Here is a 23,653-nt window from a genome sequence, read left to right as displayed (position 1 = left end):
GGGCCTAAAGCAAAGCTCAGGGCAGTCAGTGGAATGAAGCTCGCCAATTCTAACTGGATTGGGCTCAGTTATGGTGTGCGAGCCCTGGTATGAATGGACTATTTCCAGGGCTGTGTGGATAGTTCATTCTGCAATGTGATTCACTTCTTCTCTGCAGTGACTGAGAACAAGGACACCAGGATCAAAATTTGTGATAGGAGATTTGGAATGTTGTAGTCTTAGTGTCCACATTGCAAATCTACCATCAAAACTGTTGGCCCTGGCCTCCCTGTTAGCAGTCATTCCACTAAGAATTGCACTAAGACCATCAACTCACAGCACATGGATCATCACGTGGCAAAGACTTTCTGTCCCTATATGTGATAATAAACAGCATCCAAGCTGGTGAAAGGTTTTGTTTCCCATGGGAATTCTTCAATTCCCATGAAGAATTGGCGGGCTTCATTCCACTGACTGCCCTGAGCTTTGCTTTAGGCCCATTGTAAGGATGGGGTGGGGCAGATCACAGTGATTCTTCCTAGGCTGTATCTGTTCTGTGCAGAGAGGGCTTCAGTCTCCAGGGATGTCCATCTGACACTTTTCAGAGTCAATACCGTAGACTCTCAGTTCTCTTGTGTTTTCATTGTTTACAATGGCATATCTTTATGGGCTAAACCAGCGTTTCTCCAACTGGGGCTGGAGTGAAGTGGGGGTGGGGCCTGGGGCTGAGCAGGGGGCTTGGTGTCGCGGAAAATTTTAAAATCAAAATGGGGTCCTCGGGTTGCTAAAATTGGAGAACCACTGGGCTAAACTATGGCTGCTGAGTGACTGAGCCAGGCTGAGGGTGCACTGCCCAAGCTGGGGAATGTATAGAAGTTATTTTGTCAGCCTGAGGGGAATGCAGGAAAAGCTGCCCTGGCTATATCTCTTCAACACTGTAACCACAACTTCTTCCAGTGCAACCATATCAACATGCCGAGATAGGGGCTCTGATCAAGTGCTTACCCCTTTTGTGTGTGGACTGCAAACCTAATTACTCTACGACAGATGATAGCCCTGAAATAATGAACATGCTGAACCACCTTCCTGGGACAAGTAAAGGTTATCCCTCTTCTTACCCTTTATTATGAAATCCCAACGGTATAAGAAATAATACAGAATTAATATTACTGGGGAAAAAAACGCAAAACAAAACAGAAAAATATCGCATCCTGTCACATCTCTGTTGCATGGCAGCCCAGACATTCTCTCTGAATAGGTCAGCCTGTCAAGCAAAGCAGATCTGTAGTGTTCTAGGAACTGGTGCAGCTTTGAAACCAAACTAATATTTTTGCTGGAGCAGGCATACAATGGGTTGTATTCATCATCCTTCTCAAGCATAAGTTACATCTCTCTCTAGTTCATTTTCCCACCGACGCAACTATTCACAAATTTGTGAAGAAAATATTAACCTTACATAGACACTGCCTAAGTGCATCCAGAATAGAAAGGGTTGTTTCATTGTACAATGCAGGAGAGGAGCCAGTGGTCATAACACATGTAGGTACCAATGATATAGGGAAAGGTAGGAGAGAGGTCCTGGAGGTCAAATTTAAGTTACTAGGTAAGAGATTAAAGACAAAATGCTTCCAGTTCCATACACAGAGCCAGTTAGATAGGCAAAACTGCAGGTACTGAATGAGTGGTGTTTGGAGGAGGGATTTAGGTTTATTAGGAACTGGGAAAACTTTTGTAAAAGGAAGAGCCCACACAGGAAAGAAGAGCTCCACCTAAACCAAAACAACCAGATTGCTGGCATATAAAATTAAAAAAGGTTGTAGAGAAGTTTTTAAACTAAGGGCTGAAGGAAAGCCGACAGGTGTGAAGGAGCACATGGTTTGGACAGACACATCCTTTAGGGGAGGATTTACTAATGGGGATTCTCTATATCCTAGAACAGAGGAGAAGATAAAAGTTGATAATGTGCAGATAGTATCCGAAGAGAAACAATCAAATGAAAATGAGTCCCACTCACTTTCATCACATGAATGCAGACAGCTAAATATTGACAAATTTTATAAGCATACATGTAAACTATACGTAGAAAATGATGAGGTCTAAATTAGCTGTTACCACTCAAGAGAGAGATCTTGGAGTCACTGTGGATAGTTCTCTGAAAACATCCACTCAATGTGCAGCGGCAGTCAAAAAAGCGAACAGAATGATGGGAATCATTAGGAAAGGATAGATAATAAGACAGAAAATACCATATTGCCTCTAAAAGAATCCATGGTATGCCCACATCTTGAATACTGCATGCAGATGTGGTCACCTCATCTCAAAAAAGATATATTGGAATTGGAAAAGGTTCAGAAAAGGGCAACAAAGATGATTAGGGGTATGGAATACCTTCTGTATGAGGAGAGATTAATAAGACTGGGAGTTTTCAGCTTGGAAAAGAGACGACTAAGGGGGGATATGATTGAGGTCTATGAAACCATTACTGGTGTGGAGAAAGTAAATAAGGAAGTATTATTTACTTCTTTTCGTAACACAAGAACTAGGGGGTCATCAAATGAAATTAATTGGCAGCTGGCTTAAAACAAACAAAAGGAAGTATTTCTTCACACAACACACAGTCAACCTGTGGAACTCCTTGCCAGAGGATGCTGTGAATGCCAAGACTATAACAGGTTTCAAAAAGGAACTAGATACATTCATGAAACATAGTTCCATCAATGGCTATTAGCCAGGATGGGCAGGGATGGTGTTCCTAGCCTCTGTTTGCCAGAAAGCTGGGAATGAGAGACAAGGAATGGATCACTTGATGATTACCTGTTCTGTTAATTCCCTCTGGGGCACCTGACATTGGCCACTGTTGGAAGACAGGATACTGAGCTAGATGGATCTTTGGTCTGACCCAGTATGGGTGTTCTTACGTTCTTATAAGTGTTGTATACAAATGCTAGAAGTCTAAATATTAAGATGGGTGAACTTGAGTGCCTGGTATTAAATGAGGATATGGATATAATAGGCATCACAGAATCTTGGCAGAATGATGATAATCAATGGGACATGGTAATCATAGAATCATAGAAGATTAGGGTTGGAAGAGACCTCAGGAGGTCATCTAGTCCAACCACCTGCTCAAAGCAGGACTACCCCCAACTAAATCATCCCAGCCAGAGCTTTGTCAAGCTGGGCCTTAAGAACCTCTAAGGATGGAGATTCCACCACCACCCTAAGTAACCCATTCCAGTGCTTCACCACCCTCCTAGTGAAATAGTGTTTCCTAATATCCAAACTAGATCTCCCCCACTGCATTGCTCCTTGTTCTGCCACCTGCCACCACTGACAACAGCCGAGCTCCATCTTCTTTGGAACCCCCCTTCAGGTAGTTGAAGGCTGCTATCAAATCCCCCCTCACTCTTTTCTTCTGAAGACTAAACAAGCCCAGTTCCCTCAGCCTCTCCTCGTAAGTCATGTGCACCTGATCATTTTCATTGCCCTCCGCTGGACTCTGTCCAATTTGTCCACACCCTTTCTGTAGTGCGGGGCCCAAAACTGGACGCAATGCTCCAGATGTGGCATCACCAGTGCCGAATAGAGAGGAATAATCACTTCCCTCGATCTGCTGGTAATGCTCCTACTAATACAGCCCAATATACCAGTAGCCTTCCTGGCAACAAGGGCACACTGCTAACTCATATCCAGCTTCTCATCCACTGTAATCCCCAGTTCCTTTTCTGCACAACTGCTGCCTAGCCAGTCGGTCTCCAACCTGTAGTGGTGCATGGGATTCTTCTGTCCTAAGGGCAGGACTCTGCACTTGTCCTTTTTGAACCTCATCCGATTTCTTTTGGCCCAATCCTCCAATTTGTCTAGGTCACTTTAGACCCTATCCCTATCCTCCAGCGTATCTACCTCTCCCCAGTTTAGTGTCATCTGTGAACTTGCTGAGGGTGAAATTTATCCCATCGTCCAGATCATTAATAAAGATGTTGAACAAAATATCAGGTTATGCAATATATAGGAATGACACCATACATTATGCTGGTGGGGAAGTGGCACTATGTGTGAAAGAAAGAATAGAGTCAAATATAGTAAAAATCTTAAATGAATCAAACTGAACCATAGAGTCTCTATGGATAGAAATTCTATATTTGAATAGCAATAATAATATACTACTGACCACCTGACTAGGATACTGATGGTGACTGTGAAATGATCAGGGAGATAAAAGAGACTACAAAAACAGAAAACTCAATAATAACAGGGGATTTCAACTATCCACATATTGACTGGGCAATTGCCACTTCAGGACAGGATGCTGAGATAAAATTTCTAGACACCATTAATGAGTGCTTCTTGGAGAGCTGGTCCTGGAATCCACAAGAGGAGAGGCATTTCTTACTTCAGACTTAAGTGGTGCACAGGATCTGGTACAAACTGTGAATATGGCAGAACCACTTGGTAATAGCAACCATAATGCAATTAAATTTAACATTATTGGGGGTGGGAGGGAATACTCAAGAACCTACCACAGACTACTACTAACTGATATGTAACCTATTGCTTAAATCAGCCTCTGTTCCAGATGACTGGAGGACTGTTAATATAACAAGGCACTACAGGTGACTTCAGTTCCAGGGAAATTAGTTGAAATGATAGTAAAGAACAGAATTATCAGACACATAGAAGACCACAATATATTGGGAAATAATCAACATGGCATTTGGAAAGGGAAATCATGCCTCACCAATCCATTCAAATTCTTTGAGGGGGTCAATAAATGTGGACAAGGGTGATCTAGTAGATATAATGCTTTTGGACTTTCAGAAAGTCTTTGACAAGGTCCCTCACTAAAGGCTCTTCAGCAAATAATGAGTCATGGCATAAGAGGAAATAACCTCTCATGCATCAGTAACTGGTAGGAATAAACGATCAGTTTTCACAATGGAGAAAGGTAAATAGTGGGGTCCTCCCCCAAGGATCTGTACTGGGCCTAGTGCTGTTCACCATATTTATAAAAGATCTGGACAACAGTGAGGTGGCAAAGTTTGCAGATGATACAAATTTACTCAGGTAGTTAAGTCCAAAGCTGACTGCGAAGAGTTACAAAGGGATTTCACAAACTGGGCAACTGGGCAACAAAATGGCAGATGTAATTCAATGTTTATAAGTGCAAAGTAATGCACATTGGAAAACATAACTCCAATTGTACACACAAAATATTGGGGGCGAAAATAGCTATTAACAGTCAAGGAAGGGATCTTGGAGTCATTGTGGATAGTCCTCGGAAAACATCTGCTCCATGTATAGCAGCAGTCAAGCAAGCTAACCAAGTGTTAGGATCCATTAGGAAAGGGATACATAATAAAACAGAAAGTATCATAATGCCACTATATAAAACCATGGTATACCCACACCTTAAATACTGCATGCAGTTCTGATCATTCCACCTCAAAAAAGATATACTAGAATTGGGAAACGTATAGAGAAGGGCAACAAAAATGATTAAGAGTATGGATCAGCTTCCATATGAGGAGAGGTTAAAAACAGTGGGATTGTTTGTTCAGCTTGGAAAAGTGGCAAATGAGGTGTGATATGATACAGGTCTATAAAATCATGAATGGTGTGGAGAAAGTGAATAAGGAACTGTTATTTACCCCTCATACTCCACATAACACACAAACCAAGGGCCACATAATGAAATTACTAGACAGCAGGTTTAAAACAAAAATATTGGAATAATACTTCACACAGTGCACAGTCAACTTGAGGAACTCATTGGCAGCGGATATTGTGAAGGCGAAAAGTATAATGGAATTCAAAAAATAATTAAATAATTTCATGGAGGATAGGTCCATCAATGGCTATTAGCCAAAATGGTCAGGGATACAACCCCCTGCTCTGGGCGTCCCTAAACCTCTTACTGGTAGAAGCTGGGACTGGATGACAGGGGATGGATCACTTGATAAATGCCCTTCTCTGTTTACTCCCTCTGAAGCATCTGGCACTGACCACTGTCAGAAGACAGCACACTGGACTATGTGGACCATTGGTCTGACCCAATATGGCTAGTTTTATGTTATCCTGTTAATCCCAGATTTATAGGAGGAAGTTAACCTAGCAAAAATTACTCAAATAGATTTCTCAGTATGAAAGGTTTTCTTCTGAAAAAATTATGGTTGGCTGGAAATAGTTCTATCAAAAAAATCCTTCTAATTTCTAGCTGTGTCATTGCTCGTGCAATACTATTATACATTATAGTTTCACTATGCTTGTCTGACACTAGACTACTATTTTCAGCATTAGCCACTTTATACTGTAAGATATATTACGACACTTAAGGAAGGACAACAAAACAATTTTTAGGATTGATTGCCTAAATTCCAATATGAGAACAGGAAAAAGGAAAAAAAAATGAAATGGTAACTGAGAGAAACAAGTATCTAGGAAGACCTAATTGAAGCATATGTTCTGAAAGCCAGTGCAGAGAATGTCAGCTTCAGTTACTTTTTCATTATAGCACAATGCTGAGACAAGAAAGCTTATTGTAAGTAAAAGTTAAGGAAAAACATCCTCAAAACAGACTTTAGGAAGCACTTTTTCACTCTGACAGTAATAAATGCTTAGAATAGTTTTGCGGGCAAGATTTCTGAGGCATCATCAATCTAAGAATGACTAGGTGCTGTTCTGGGACAAATGATGTAACGATAAGTCTCAACAGGCCAAATGGCTTTTCGTCATGCCCAAATTATCTATAAAACCCTCATAACACAGACAATATCTCAGAGATCAGTTATTAAAGAAGAAGAAGAAGAAGAAGAAGAAGCAAACAAGCAGCAACAGTTTGGAATTGCTGTATTTCTAATATCTTTTGCCACATTTGCTGGATGGAATTTTCCCACCTTGTCATTTTGCCTCACAAGCAAGATATTTCAGATTGTTTATCTGAATTTAGTAGTAAAAATAAATCTTAGAAAAATATTGTATTTACACTACAGGCCTGAGCCAACTTCCATTAGCTCTCCCAGAAATTGGTCCATTGACTTTAATGGGTATCGATTCAGGTATAGGTTCAGATTAAGCAAAGCACATCAGGTTAAGCAAGTGCTTAAAGTGCTTTGCTAAACAGAGATGGAATTAAGTGTGTACTTAAGTGCTTTGTTGGATTGCAGGCTCAGTGAGGTCCTCAGGCTTCCAGCAGTTTCCCAATGGGAGCCTCACATTTAGCAAAGTTTGGACATACCTTTACAGACAAAGCTTATAAAGTTTTAGGGTAGCTAATAAAGCTAGAATTTCAGCTGGTACACTAAAGCATATCTTGTAAATCACAGTCATGCATTTTAGAGAGGACTTTACATAGCTCTAATTTCCTTTTGCTTGGACTTAGTCTGTAGCATCAAGCTGCCAAGAGATACAATTTACAAAATTCCAAATGTATTTTAATTTTAACAGAGTTTAAAAAAATAAGTATGAAGAAATTCAGACAAAACGTTGGAGAATGGTGAAAGGTGACTCTACTGCAACAATTTCTATAAATTTCTGTTATAATAGAAAGGGAAAACAATCCTTTTCCATAATAATAACAATAACATAAGGGCTAAATACTATGATGATGATGACTGAATCCTGTGGCAATTTGCAATATTCAGTGGACTCATGGCTCAGACAGACAATGTTCTATTTTCTTTTAAGATTCAAACATAAAGAGAAATATAGATAACTCCAGGCAATAACACAGTCCTGTCCAGCACCACTTTCCAGACTATAGGGGACAGTCTAACTCAAATGAGATTCCCTTGGGATCCATATAGGCCGTTGTCAACAAAAAAAGGGTGATAGTTCTTTGCCAAATTGAACATTTGCTTCTGACAAAAAGGGAAGGATGGGTCACAGAATTTCCACTGGCCTACAGAATGCAGTATAAGTAATTGCCAAACTCCTGAGGGACTTTCTGAGTTCAGCACAGGGACGACTCCAGTTGTTGCCATATCTGGGGGGACTTGCACTCATTAGCACTACTTCATTACTTTATAGCAGTATATTTAAAAAACAAAAACAAACCTACCACTACCCTAGATTGTTTTGTCCTCTTATCTAGCTTATTAATTTTACAGCTTGGTTCAAGAAGGTCAGTGCGCTGCTTTCTACCCAACATAGCACACTTTTGTAAAGGTCAAGAAATAAAGAGCAATCCAAGCCTTTAAAGTAACACTGACAACCTATTTAGGCACCTGAAACTACCTTCCATTAGGTAAATTGTATTGAACATCACTTATAAAAATCTTAATTATAACCTTCTTAGGACCTGGCCTTGAGGTTCTTCTCCAGCAAACTCCCACTGATGTCATTATTATTTTTTTTAAAAAGATAGGAGTACCCCTTACTCCACTCAATATTCCCTGAGTTTTCAAGTACTAATACAGCTGACTGGACTTGCCAGGTATAATTTTTTTTTTGTCTAATTTTGCACTGGCTACTGGCTTTTGTCATTTCATCACTGCCGTAGTCATTTCTGGTGTAATACTACTGTAGCCAAAGGAATTACACAAAGGATTAATCTGGATCTGGTTCTTTAGCTGAAAGGGCTAGTGAGCAGTTGCCTCCCTGGTCATCACAAATGCCACAGTTAAGATCAGCTTGTTAAATCACAGAAAACTGTACTGAGCCAGGGCTTTTTTATTTTACTAGTGAAAATATTAGGCTATTTATTGTCTAAGTTATTTAGTGAGGCAATAAAGGACTATTATCTTGCTATAACGTGGTGCACATCATTACAATAGACATGATTATAGCAAAAGCAGGACAGTTTTCAACCATTTGCACAGTATATAAAATTGCACAAACCCCAGGAGGTTATATTTTTTGTCATAAGTCTATGCGAGACATACACACTTTCTGTCTTTTTCTCAATAGATAATTCACTATGGTCAATTAGAACTTAATACATCCAGAGTGTTATTGTTCATAAATATCAATACTTGATCTGCACAGAACTTTTCCCCTCAGATATTAGAGACAAATGTCTCCATTCTGTGTTAGACTTATTTTAAAGAGCTGCCATGTAAAAGAGGTGTCCTTAACTGAGTACATTTTAAAAAAAAAACTTGCTTCATATTACCTGAAATGTTTGATCCAGTTTTTAATATCTCGCTAATTCTATTTAGGAGCAGAGGCTACTGCTTTTAAATAGCTAGATGTTTGCTGCTTAGTGAGTTGCACAGCTAGTTTTCTGCTTTTGACTCCTGATTTCAGAGTCAACTATCACAATTTAAAGTAGGCATCAACAGTCTCTGAAAGCCATTAACTTGCTGTTTGTGATGTCAGGCCTTTGTTGACTCCCTTCTTCTTTATCAGGACATTCATTTCAAGATCTAGTTCAAAATTGCTCTTCATGTTCTTTAATCCTCTTTAGAGTCTTGCTCTAACCTATCTCATATGCCTTGTCTCTTTGCTCCATTCTTCATCTCCTCTGCATATCTAACAGCAGCACTAGACTCAGTTATGTCATTTCTTACATCTGGCCACTACAGGTGCAAAACAATCTTTTCCCCTATTGTGCCTACCATCTGGAACAACCTTCTTTGCGTCAAAGAGTATGTCTCTCTTTTCAAATCTCAATTGTAAACATACCAGGCCAGCTTCTGACTGGTGTAAATTGGTATAGCAACATTGAGTTCAATGACATCAGTGGAGCTACACCAATTTATGCCAGCCGAGGATGTGACCCATATTTTTTCCCCTGTTTCTCTTAACATCTTTCCCTGTGCTATTATACATTATTCAACGGTACAAATGTATTATTGAACTCTAAAGCTTTCTGAAACACCATTCACATGAAAGACAGTAGAAAACATCAAATTATATTGTATCATGTGGCTTAATTTTCTTCTTTGATATAGACAGATAGCTTGGTTTATTTAGAATAAAATAAAACTCGTCAATGTGGATCAGGTGATGATTCATGTTCTCTCTCTCTCTCTTTCTCTTTCTCTCTCTGTTTTCCTTGCCTTTCCCTTGTTAAATGATCAAGGCTTACACTTAAAAACTCAAACAAAACTTCTTACTTGCCTAAAAAGCGTGTTAGAGTGGATTGCCAAGTTAGACTGTGAAGTGTCACAATTAAAGCAAGCTCTATGCCTACAGTCCATTTATGTGAGAACGTGACTGGCACACTGAGGTCTATGCTTTTTAGTAAAAGCTATCTACCTACACGTTACCAGTTGTGAAGCTATCTAATCAATCTTACTGACAACTGCCCTCTAAGAAAAGAACACTCAGTGCAGAAGTAAACCACACATCTAGTGTATCACACTAAAGTCTAAGAACTTGAATCCAATTTTACCTCTCCAGGTATTTCTTCTTTAATCACCAATGGCAGTGATTCACTGACACACTCCAACAGTAGGACACTGAAAGCCTCTAATTTTCTGTTCAAACCTCTGCATTTACATCAACATTTGGTTGTGAACTAAAGACAGTGGGTGTACACATCATGCTAATCCGATGCTTTAGGATTATGCTTCTCTTTTATTTGCAAGAATAAAAACAAAGAATGTGCAATTACATAAAGCTGCTCTCACTTGATGTATAGTAAAAATATTTATTTTATAGTGACCATTTCTCCTTTAGCAGCACTTCAAGGGTAGTTATGTTTAATCTGCAGTTGCCTGACCTTAAACAACAAGGATTGTGGCAAAATACATAATCATTTAAAGTTTCTTAACCTTGGCTTTATTTATTTTTCAGTTCAGTTGGATCCCAAGAAATTGCCCACAAGCAAGGGACTTGCTGGTAGAACTCTTTAGGGAATATGGTTTACTGCTGGAGCTGGCTGCTGGGAGCAGAATCGCAACCAGAACCATTTGTATCATGGATTGCAACATGGGAAGAAGGAATACATTGTGTGTGTGTGTAAGTGCACACACATGCATAGACAGATACTCCTTAAGACTAATTTTTCTCTGAGAGAATACAAATCCTATGAGAATCTACTTATGTTCTCTTGTATTTGTGAACTCAGATACATCTCTTTGTCAATATGAGGAAGCTGCAGTGGCAAGCAGCAAGATGTATCTATTCTTTCTATCCTTCAGATCATTGAGTCCTCTCTGCACCCAAAACGGCTCTTTCTGGTCCAGGCATGTCATAGCTTTGGAGGGACACTGACTTTCTTACACACAAGGAATTGCTTTCACTGCACTTCAGCTCCTCCAAGGTCAGAGTTCTGTTTCTGATGAGCACATCAGAAGGTAATAGCCTCAAAATTAATAATGGAAATACCCAATTCGTTTTAGCTTAAACAAAGTTATCTGACAAAGTTTCGTGGTTTTAAAGTTTACACAGAGGCAGAATATGCACATAAAGTGTCTTCAGTATGATTTAGGTAATAGAGAAATGGGAAAGTGATTTGCTCCTGAGAAATGCGAATGTAGTCTAGAAAAGCTCCCAAATACTAAAAGAAAGTTTCCATCTTTATAGAACCAACTTCTGCTGGTCAGAGAGACAAGCTTTCAAGCTTACACAGAGCTCTTCTTCAGGTCTGGGAAAAGTACTCAGTGGATATGTTTGCACTACAATTAGGCACCTGAGGCTGGCCAGGGCCAGCTGACTCAGACTTGTGGGACTCAGGCTAAGGGGATGTTTAAATGTGGTGTAAACATTCAGGCTTCAGCCCAAGCTCTGGGATGCTCCCACCTCCCTGGGTCCCCAGCTCCAGCCTGAACCCAAAAGTCTACACTGCAATTAAACAGCCCATTAGCCCAAGCTTTGTGAGCCAGAGTCAGCTGGCACCTGCCAGCCACAGGTTCTTAATTACAGTGTAGACATACCTAGAGCATCACAGCTAACTACAAGGTGGAACACACTGTTTAGCATAAGCAGGGGAGAAAGGAAGGGGCAAGGAAGACAGCTTGAGGGAGCACTGTTAGTGGATTATAGATTGTAATAACCCATAAATGCAGCATCTCTGTACAGTCCACATTTATTAGTGCTTAGCAAAATTATGAATGCAAGCTCCCAGGCTTGTCTTTTGAAATTGTTATACTTTGAGGTTTCCTTTGAGGATGAGGACTGATAGGTCATAGATAGAGTGATCACTTTGTGAAATTAAGTAAAATGCATCAGGTACAATTTGATTTGGGGAGATCAGTTATCCCAGATCACACAAAACCAGAGTTGAAATTTTATCAGGGAAGTGGCAATGGGAATAATATATATTAGAATTGGAAGAGTGTCAGCATTATAGGAGAGAAATTCTTTAAGGTGGCTCAAGAAACAGCAAGAAGAATAATTAGAAATTTTAAGGTGAAGTTGAGGAATGAGAAATTGCAATTGGACATTAGGGCAAATGTCCTATCCATAAGGGTGGTTAAAGTCTGTAATATTCTTTTGAGGAAAGAGAGTAAAGCCTTATGGGTAGTTACTTAAAAGGAGACTGAGACAAAGACATTATATGCTAATCATCCTGCACTGGCAGAGGATGGACTAAATAACCTTAATCTGTTTCTGTGAGCCCTAATACTTAGCAATAGGGAATATGAATCAGTAAAACAAGATTCTATTGTCAGTTCTGCCACTGATCTGTTAGGTGATTTGAGGCAAGTCAATTGACCACTGTATGGCTCAATTTCTTTATCTATATATTGGGTATATTAATAACATATTCTTACCTCTCTAGAGTATTGTGAGGATTGTTTGTCAACAGTTATGAAAACCTGTGAGATGAAAGGTGTTAGATTATAGTGCTCACCACTAAAATCAGTATTTCCCAACAGTTCCCACACAATGGTATTAGATACCTGAGTTTCCTCCTATTCTTAGAACAGGCAAAAGGTAGTGTCTCAAAGACCATAGGTGAAATGTTATCTTTTTAGGAGGTATCACAGGAAGGGCACATTCTTCTTATTATTTAACTTTATGAACATTAAGTCTAGAGCTTTACTGAACTCTTTTTTTAAACATTTCCAAATGCAAGAGAAGAGTTTGCTTTCTTCTTTTTCTCTATGTCCATTTGCCACCTACAAATATCACTATCTTCTCATTTTTAAAAATGAGCTCACTAATCTGTATTGCTATGAATATTTTATTTCAATATAAGTCTTTATGCTGACCCTAAACTGTCCTTCACATTCCTTTAGAGACTCATAACAATGCTGATGCTGAGGAGAAATAAAAGCCATTTGCAGATCTTTCAATTCCTCTGTAATAAAAAATCCAGTTGAGTTTTCAGGGCAAATTAATGGAGCTTTTTTGCCTTTCAGCACATCATTTTCTCCTTCTCCTCTACCAATAACCAACAGCAACAGTAAAACATTAATGTACTGTAAAATCTGTGGAGATTTGCCCTTTATTTTTTATACCTAATCAACTCTCTATATAACTGTCTATCTATGAATTGTACCCTGGATTACAGTAATAGGAAAACTACCATATGCAATAGACATTAAAACCATGTGCATAGACTTGGGGCACAGAAAGACAGGTGGAAATCTTTAGAGCAGCAACTTTTGTAGCTACTGGCATTCAGTAAAAATACTTGTTACGCAGGAGCAGAGGGCACATTTACCTAATACCACATTAGGAAAAATGTGTTCACTACCAGCACAGTGAACGGGACACAGAATGATTTTCAAGACTCAGAAAGCTAAAATTATGCTCTCAGATTTGCTAGTCTTTCAATTCCAGAGAGGAGTGCCTTAGTTTTAACACAGAGAAAAAGAAGACAAAAGGCCTTGTCTTTGTTTGACTGATGCATATTCTTCATTCTATGATGGTCTTCCATGTGACTTGCATGATATTTGGTCCACCGTAAAAGACCAGTTCACAGGCACAGAGTACACCAGCATCAAGGGAGAGAGAGGGTGCATTTGATTTTACCACTAATTTTGTTCAATATCTGCTTTTCACCTTTGATGATCTAGAGGCTAATCCAAATGTGCTGACTGCAACAGCCCTTTTTGTTCACTCTGGATAAAGTTCACCCTTTAAAATAAAGCTTAAGGTGAATTTCAGTGGTGCATATGTAACCCACACACCTCCTGGGTGTGGTGTTTTGTCCCATTTAGTGGCACTGAGAGAGAAATAAAATTAGTCTGCTTTACAACCTTAGCTAAGAGGCAGTTGGCTTTTAGCTCATGCTGTAGAAGCTCATGCACTAAGCTCCAGAGGTTCCCCAGTTCAGTCCTGCCCACTGGGGTCTGTCGGTGTTACACATAGGTCTTGTGCTGCTGCACTGGGGTGCTATGAATATGCACAGTAGGATGGAGGCAGTCATCAAGCCATCTCCCACGCAAATTACTTATTTCTTGTATTACAATGATAATAAATATATATATACTAATATATGCACTATATATGTACTAATAATTAATAGTATGTGACTATCCCAATAAATTATAATGATTTTGAATACCTACCAGCAGAAGCAAACAGACAGAAGCACACTTGAATATACTAATACAAGATGCCACACAAAAATGGACCCAACTAAGTCAATGGAAGCTTTGCCAAGTATGTTGCCAATATGATTGCAGGGACAACAACAGCATAATCCTGAAAATATCAGCCAAGGAGTAATAAACCATCAATAATGAAGTAAGTTGTCTCCATCCAAATAATACATGGAAAGCATTAAATCAAAAATGGATTTTAATACATTTGGATCATCAAAACTTTAGTGCTAAAATACGGTAACGTTTGTTCTTTCAATTATCAACTTTGAAATTATTTGTTATGAAATAAACAAAACCAGTTAACTAGAAACAGAATCTTGTACCAGTTTATTTTTGGCTGATGTTTTCAACTAATCCTGTTTACCACTGGATCAATTATATAAAATTGAGCGACATATTTATTAAAAAACGAATCATGATCCTACTCATCAACAAGCTGTATGGCTTATATCATAATTTTTTTATTGTCTTGCAGCTATGCTGCTTGTCCTCTACATACTAAACTCAAACAATAAGCAGGGTAGGCTCTGAAGATTACTTGGATGTGAGATATTCAGGGAAAACACAGACTACCTCAGGAGTAATGCTGTGATTCAGTAGGGATACTCTTCCATCTGAGTCAGGACTGAGCCCGTGCTCCACCATGATGTTAAAGTGCTGCCAGAGGTAGCTTCATTCAGGTAAGATGCAAATCTCAGATACTAATTATTTGCAGCTATTAAGGGTCCCCTGGCGTTTTTGTAATAGCAGAGGTTTCACTCCAGTGCCCTGGCCAAATTTGGGTAATTTCATTCCGCGTATTTAGCTTCCCGCAGTAATATCAACTCATGCAGCATTCTTCACTTCCTGTCCTGAACTGTTGTATAATATTACTATTAGTCATCTGCTGAGTTCCAAACCATATTATTTATGTATAAACATATATATTTCATACACGACCACATGCTCCCCCAGCATCCACCTCTTGCCGTGAGCACAGGGGAGCGTATGCCAATGGAAGATGGAGTTTGCCACTGCAGCATACTCCCCTGATCCCGTGCACGCTCCTCCCCTAGGCTTTGCAGGGCTGGAGGGGGCATACTGTGCTGAGGAAGCAGACTGAACTCTTCTGGAGTCTCCCCATCTGACACAGGCAAGAGAAACCAGTGCAAGTTAACAAAGCTGAAGGCTTAATACATTGTGCTCTTTACGTTATTCCCTTAAGGGGATAGGAGAAAACCCAGCTGTGGATGGAGGAGCCCCTGGAAGACAGCCCCTGCAGAGATTGTGCTTTCAGGGCACCAGTGGGACTAATGAAAGCCCTTATCCCCCTGCAGAGCAAAATGTGATTATTGAATTGCTTCCTGTACTTTGTGAGTGAGGATAGTCTCGAAGGTTATTAATATAATGCAAACAATGGTAAATTAGGCAAAGAGTCCTGTGGCACTTTATAGACTAACAGACATATTGGAGCATAAGCTTTTGTGGGTGAATACCCATTTCGTCAGATGCATGGTAAATTAAAAATCTAGCAGCCTCCTTTTTTTCAGGGTCATATTTTTTTTCCCTGTGTAATTTTCCTCTTTATGTTCATAATCCTACAGTTAATGGGAATTTCACCAAAGGATTTCTGTGGTGGTAGTCTTGGTCATAGAATATCAGAGTTGGAAAGGACCTTAGGAGGTCATCTAGTCTAACCCCCTCCTCCTCCAAAGCAGGACCAATCCCCAATTTTTGCTCCAGAACCCTAAATGGGCCCCTCAAGGATTGAGAACTCACAACCCTTGGTTTAGCAAGCTAATGCTCAAACCACTGAGCTATCCCAAGTCCCTCCTATAGACCTGTAGTGTTAAGGCTTTGTTGTTAATCCTTTCAGCCTCTCAGACATTTCTTTTGATAACTTCTATTTTCCATATTGGAAGTTCTGAACGTTTAGCGTTATATTCTAAAAGGCAACAGAGCATGGAATAGGAATATGAAATAAAATAATTTTTAGTAACTAGTCTGCAAAATAATTTTTATGGGGCAGAAGAGAACAACATAACAGCCTAGAGGGCTTAAATATAGACGACATAATGAGACAATTCCGTTATTTGAGGATTTCACTGTTTTGGGTGGTGGTGTGTGTGTGTGTGGGGGGGGGTGTTGTGGTTCTCTTTTTAATCTCATTCAGAATTTAAAGCCTGCTCCTACTTCCACGGAAGTAAATAGCAAAGAACCAACTGACGCCAATGAAATCAGGATCAGGCCTTGCTTTATCATATAAAATGCATGTGACAATCTAGATATCACCCAATTTAATTCAATTTAGGCAACAATGAAATTTAAGAGTACATGGTACCCTTTTTGAGTCACTTTATTGTAAAGCTGTTTCACACTGAGGGTATTTCTACACTGCAGCTGGGAGTACGCGCCCCAGTGTGGGAAATGTACTCTCTCAGCTCAAGTTCGCACTCTAAAAATAGAAGTGTAGCTGGGGGTAGCATGGAGAGAGGCTCAAGTGAAGTACTGGAATATGTAGCCAGGTGGTCTGGGCAGGTTTGTACTCAGGTGGCTAGCTTCAGCTGCTGCCCATGCTATCTCAGGCCAAATGGCTAGTTTTAGTGCACCAGCTCGAGCAGAGCTAGTGCATGTCTATCTACCAGTGCAGGGAAGCCAACTCTCAGCTGCAGGGTGGACGTACCATCACTCATTTATACACTCTAATGTACTTTAATATAACTGTAACTAGTATCAGTTCATTAACAAATCAATGTACAGTTGATTCCACATGATGTATCTAAACTGTGGAGGTTGAAAAAAAAATACAGCTCTTCCAACAGGTTTGAGACAGCAGAATGTGTATGGTAGGTTAATAAATGAGGGGCAAGCCCTGTGAGGTGAGAATTCAGGGCACTGAGCACCTCTCAGGAAGACCACAGCATCTAGTTATCTGATCCTGATCGTTAAGCTGCAGGGGCTAAATGCCCAAATTCATTCAAAAGGAAACAGGATGCAAATACGACATCCAGAAACCTGCCATAAACTCCCACAAACACTGAATTTATTTCCCTTGCAGTCTATTAATAGCATTAGTTACATTTCTGCCTGAAAACGACTATTCAGCAGTAGAAACGGCTCAGATACTGAGGCAGTCTTATAAATGTGAACACATTAAATGCATTATCTGTTATAGATTTACTTAAATTCCTAGCAACCATCTTGTGTTGTACTTGTGTTAACATGACACAAGCAGCAGAGAAACTACTGGTTTTATATACCAAGAGATGATTGGGGTAAATAGCTCCTTCAAGCACAAATGTTATTAAATGATTTTATCCAGGAAAGGCCTGTTCAGGAGCAGTATAGGATTATCAGCAAGGTCCATTCTTTTACCTGCTTTTCTACCTGAGTTGACTGAGGTACAGGAGAATCACATGGTTTTTCCAAGGCCAGAAATGGAATTCAGTAGCTTAGTTTACGTTAGAAGCCCAGGCTTTTGGGGGTCCCTGTTCCATAACCCAATCATTAGACCATATTGCCTCCTTAGCACATTTGAAATATATGCAAAATTCTTTATCACTGCTTAACCTGGACATTTATAGTCTTCTTGAGAGCAATTGTAGAGACATATGGTTTAAATATGAGCAGCTGAGATAAGGAAAGCAGGGTTCAAAGACTAAGGAAAATGAAAACAAGTGAAGCTTTTTGTAAAAGGAATGCGGTAATCCATCTCCACTTTGGCTGCCTGCTTCTTTATAAGTACAAAAGAAAGCATTTTTTGCATTTTAAATCTCTTGTATACATCTCTTTTATAAGCTCCAAAAGAGGCATAATGGTAACATACACTCCTGGTCATCCAAAGTCTGAATAGCTGATTTCTATTTTGTAGGCTAGGAAGACGAGGATGTAATAGAAGACAATATTACTGAAGTTTCAACATGAGAGCCTTCTCTATACAGCAAGTTTCAAAGAATGCTCAATTAGCCAAACTTTTAACAATCCCCTGGAAACCTCTTTATAGTAACCACAATAAAACATTATGCTTGTCACATTCCAGTTTTTCTAATTCTAGTGATATATAATATTGGGTCCAAAATACATGGTTGTACGTTCCTTTCACCATCCTGTTCTCTGTTTCCCGCTCCCCTTTTATTTACATTCTGCTCTTCTGTCTCTTATTTTCTTCATTAAAAAGTGGGCTGTTTTCTTTCCAGAACAGTATCTTATCTCCGTTCTGTGCACTTCCCTGTGCCCTGCATTCTGTGTTGTCTCTCTCATTGCCTCTGTGTCCCTTTCTCTCCCCCCACCCCATTCTTTGGTCCTCTCTCCTCGCTTGCTGATTCTCTCATCGCTTCATCTCTCTTCATCACTTTCCTGGTTCTTCCTCACTGCTTTCTCCAGTGGTTCTCTATCCCACCTCACTCTTCCATGTCATCAGGTTGCTTTCTTTGTTTTTATTTCAGTTTTTATTTGGCTCTCTCCCCTGTGTCACTCGCCTCCTTCTGTAATTTTCTCACACTCCGGGTGCTTAGCCCTCAGCAGTGTGTAAGAGATTTAGGAATTAGAATGAAACCCTAGGGATAGTGAAGACTCACTGGATATCAGCAAGTAGGCCCGCTTTTAGCCCAAATGGCCAGGAGCTCAGCCCCACTAAAACTATCCATAACCTTCCCTAGTATGAAAGCTCTGCAAGACTGCAGATGCTCTCTCGGTGATGGGTCCCACACACCAACTGCAGATCTGGCTTCTGGTCAGCAGAGGTTTTGTTTTTTTGAACAGTTTTATGAATTGTTTATCTATTAGTATTTTTCTAAACAAACAAGCAGAGCCGGATTTACACGCCCCTGGGCACAGCACCTTCATTCCTCCCCATGCCCCCCACCTATAGCAGCTTTTGTGTTTTCCATAGAAAATGAAACTTTCAGACCCCTTTTAACTTTTAAGTGTCCCTAGAAGACCGGCGCCCCTGTGCCTAATTGAAAATCCGTCCCTGCCATCAAGTAGAGATTGAGTTTAGAAAATTTCAGTCCCGAGATGAAAGTTTTGGAAATGCATGAGCATGTCATTACAGGAAATTATATTGTAACTAGGTACCTGCTATGTTATGGCATAATTAGCACAGCCTCCCAAAAGTTTTTGCTCCATCCCATACTTCAAATTGCTTGTCTGGTGCATGTAAGGGCTTCACTCTTTCCCCGCCGTCTTTGGATTCTGATATAAATCTTTTCAAATCCTTTCCTGGGTGAGTGATATATAATTAACTGAGGGGAAACCCATATTGTATTATGACTTTCCCAGAAGCATACTTGGAAAGTATATGTTTATTGGACTCAGCAAACACTAAGACTGCACCCCCGAAGTATTAGGGAGAGACTACTTCCATTTAGAAATAGGGAATAACCTCAGCAGCTGCAAAGACCAGGAGGCCCTTGTTACTGTGTGAATAAACAAAAACTGATTAATTGACTTCACAGGGAAAATAGTGAAAGTGACCACACCCTTATGGATGTCAAAATGCTAGGCTTCCTTACTCCAAACACTCTTCTGCTTCTATGCTATCCATAGAGTCTGCCTGGTGGAGAACACCTGCTGCAGGAAACAGGCCTACCCCAGGAAAACTGATCTCTTTCCCCTTTAGACCCCGTGGTTGGGAAAGGAAACACCACTACTAATTTTAGGATAACAATTACTGAGTATTATTAGATGAGCCTATGATGTGGACATCTTATAAAATCTGTATGGACAGCATTTAGCACTAGCTGGGGAGTAAACATATGTCCATCAGCTGCTATCCATGGCAGTCACAGATTTTCAAAAGTTCTTGCTTTTTTGTGTTTGTGTCTGGAATTTAAAATTCTTGGGATGCGAGTTATTTCAGTTAACAGGGGATTTTTACTATAGCACTCTTCACATCTGTAACAGTGGGTTCTGATCCAATAGAAAGCGATCAGAAATTTCTATTTCATTTACATTCAGAATGAACCATCCTAATACTATATTTTCTACCATATGGCAATCCCTATATGTATATTATCATGTACACTTCATCTAGGACACCTATATTTATATATAATACACAGATGACTGTAAAGCTTCTGGCAAACAAAATATTCAGGAAATATGCAATTCTTCAACTAAGCTCTCAGCACACCCACACATATTTAGAAAATATTCCATATATCATCTTTTGTTTGTACACCTGTCACATCTGCAAGACAAGATTATTTGTTCAGTATGTTTTTTTCATTTTGTTGAGAACCAGCAAGATTAAAAGGACACTACCCAAATAATCTTTTCAGAATAAGAGATTGGATTTTGGGTGTGAGATTTTACTTTTGTTAAATATATTGTATATAACAAAGTGTATTTTCTAAATTAGGCACACGGTACCTTGAGCCTACATTAGCTGTGCCTAACATATACAATAAAGTACTCTGTGCAATTTGGATATTTGCTGATGCATATGGAAATTTGGGCATCTGATTGGCTGTAAGTGTGCACAGATACTTGAGTTGCCTATTCATATTGGGTATTTGGATGTATAAATTACATGCACAAAGTAATGTGCATAATAAATCTGAAAATCACATCCTTAGAACAACATCCAGAAGAGGTCGTTAAAAATCTTTCTTTTTTAAGGAAAATGTTCCCGGCATTTTTTATACAGGAATGTCAGAGAAATTAATGTTTTAAACAGTGGCATATTTCCAGAGAAATGTATGATAATCCAAACACTTCCAAAGTAGAAGGGTACATCACTCACTATTTTCTACTAAATTAATCAATCAACTCTACTTAGAATTTTTTACTTGCCACTAATTCATTTAGGAACATGTTCTGAAAGGTGTGCTCTCCTTGATAAGTAATCCTGGGATATTTTATCCTCCCTTTTCTCCAGACCAGGAATCTACAACAAATGCCCATTGTAATTCAACCTTTGTAATTTCAACCTTACCTTGTACGTTACTCAAAATATTTAGTCGATACCTTCTTCATTATCAAATTGTATCTCAGCTTTTGAAAATGTTTTTGACACATTTCCACTTATCCTCGCTGGTTATTTTTTCTACATAGACTGTATCAATGACATTTATACACTACAGCACTTTTTATCCAAAAAGATTCCAAAGTGTTTTACAAACTGCAGTAGAAATATTTTCACTGGTCACTGATATACAGGCCCCCCAGTAATATTACAAAATATTTTAGGGGAGAAAGTAAAAGTGCTGTATCCAGCTGAAACTGTAAGGGGATATTAGTTACACAGAATACCTGCAAAACATGCCACAGCTTCTTTCTTTGAGCAGGTGCTATTGGATATTGCATTTTATTTGAAAGTCAGCACATTCAGCAGTACAATGGGCCCCAGCAACATGCTGATTCAATCCTGATTCAGAAGATTGTCACCTACTGCGTCATCAACAGTACTTCCAATCACACCTGGCTCTTCCCAAAAGGTCTTGCCTACAAGAACTCACTCAGCCTAACTGCTTAGTTTCTGAGGTCTGACAATATTACAGACTTATAGATTCATCGATTCATAGATACTAAGGTCAGAAGGGACCATTATGATCATCTAGTCTGACAACCTGCACAACACAGGCCACAGAATCTCACCCACCCACTCCTGCAAAAAACCTCTCACCTATGTCTGAGCTATTGAAGTCCTCAAATCGTGGTTTAAAGACTTCAAGGAGTAGACAATCCTCCAGCAAGTGACCCGTGTCCCATGCTACAGAGGAAGGCAAAAAACCTTCAGGGCCTCTTCCAATCTGCCCTGGAGGAAAATTCCTTCCCGACCCCAAATATGGCGATCAGCTAAACCCTGAGCATATGGACAAGATTCACCTGCCAGATACTACAGAAAATTCTTTCCTGGGTAACTCAGATCCCACCCCATCTAACATCCCATCACAGCCCTTTAGGCCTATTGACCATGAATATTTAATTACCAAAACCATGTTATCCCATCATACCATCTCCTCCATAAACTTATCGAGTTTAATCTTAAAGCCAGATAGATCTTTTGCCCCCACTGCTTCCCTTGGAAGGCTATTCCAAAACTTCACTCCTCTGATGGTTAGAAACCTTCGTCTAATTTTAAGTCTAAACTTCCTGGTGGCCAGTTTATATCCATTTGTTCTTGTGTCCACATTGGTACTGAGCTTAAATAATTTCTCTCCCTTCCTACAGAAGCACAGCCAGACACTGTACTCATCAGTGCTATCACTTCTCTACTTACCATGTTGGTATCAGAGCACATTATTGCTAATGTCCCAGCTGTGAGAATTATCCCAAGTTTTATTTTTGCCAGCTATGTAAATCTTTCTTCTCTTTTTAGTAACTAGCTTGTTGTGTGTGTTCTCCATCCCCACAATGTAATTAAATATTTCTTTCTACCTTTGTTTTTTTCAAATAATTTAAATGATTAAATCTCAATAAAATGCTTCAATTGTCCCACGCTGACCATTCAACATGAACAAGTAGACAGACACAACGGAGACATTCTGAAGGCAGAAAACCTAGGCTAGCAGCAGAGTGTCTGGAATGTTCCCATTTCCTCTAAGGCTCTGTAGATAATGGCTCATTCACCTACAGTACAAGATACAACACTTCATCAACATGAATATCAGGAGTTTTCCGAGGAGTTGACTATTTATTTCCAAACACAGTGATTGCCTTTTTACATAAGAGATGCTGCAAATTTCGCTGAGCCCAGTTCTGCCACCTATACACATACATATTCATGATTTCATAGCTTTACCTGGGACTATTCCTTGAAAAAAATGGCATTCAGCATGAGGAAAGGTGGCCAAACTGGGCACATCTATACTAGAAGTATATAACACTTCCTCAATTAAAGTGGGAAAACTTTTTCCTGGTCTTGAACAAAGGGCCCTACTAAGGTATAAAACATATTGAGGGCCAATATAATCTAACAGTGATGCCTATGATGAAGCCACAACTTGTTCAAGCACAAAGCTTGAACATGGGCATAAAATGGGTAACTGGAAACCTAAATAATATCTCTCTGTGAAACTGCATCTCTTGTGGGACATTTTACATTGCATATTCATGTGCATATGCAACAGCCCATATTTGAAACTTTTGCCCATGGGCAATACACAATAGAGCAGGCTGCAGGGGTCTGGGAGCTCACTCAGTGGCAGCATACAGGGTGGAGCTAGGGGATCTAGTACTGTGCAGCTGTTCTCATCCATGGGAGTGTGAAGTGGGGGTGGGACTAAAGGTTACCCTGTACGGAAAAGTTT

At 39.6% G+C, this 23,653-nt stretch overlaps 1 protein-coding gene across 5 annotated transcripts in view; it reads right to left on the bottom strand.

The window, feature by feature from the left end:
* The window catches only part of MMP16 (matrix metallopeptidase 16), a 251,376-nt gene that overhangs the window by 32,581 nt on the left and 195,142 nt on the right, over window positions 1–23,653 (bottom strand). The window lies entirely within an intron of this gene.

This window comes from Caretta caretta, chromosome 2 (assembly GCF_965140235.1).
Source record: "Caretta caretta isolate rCarCar2 chromosome 2, rCarCar1.hap1, whole genome shotgun sequence".
NCBI lineage: Eukaryota > Metazoa > Chordata > Testudines > Cheloniidae > Caretta > Caretta caretta.
This window is presented reverse-complemented; position numbering and strand designations above follow the sequence as displayed.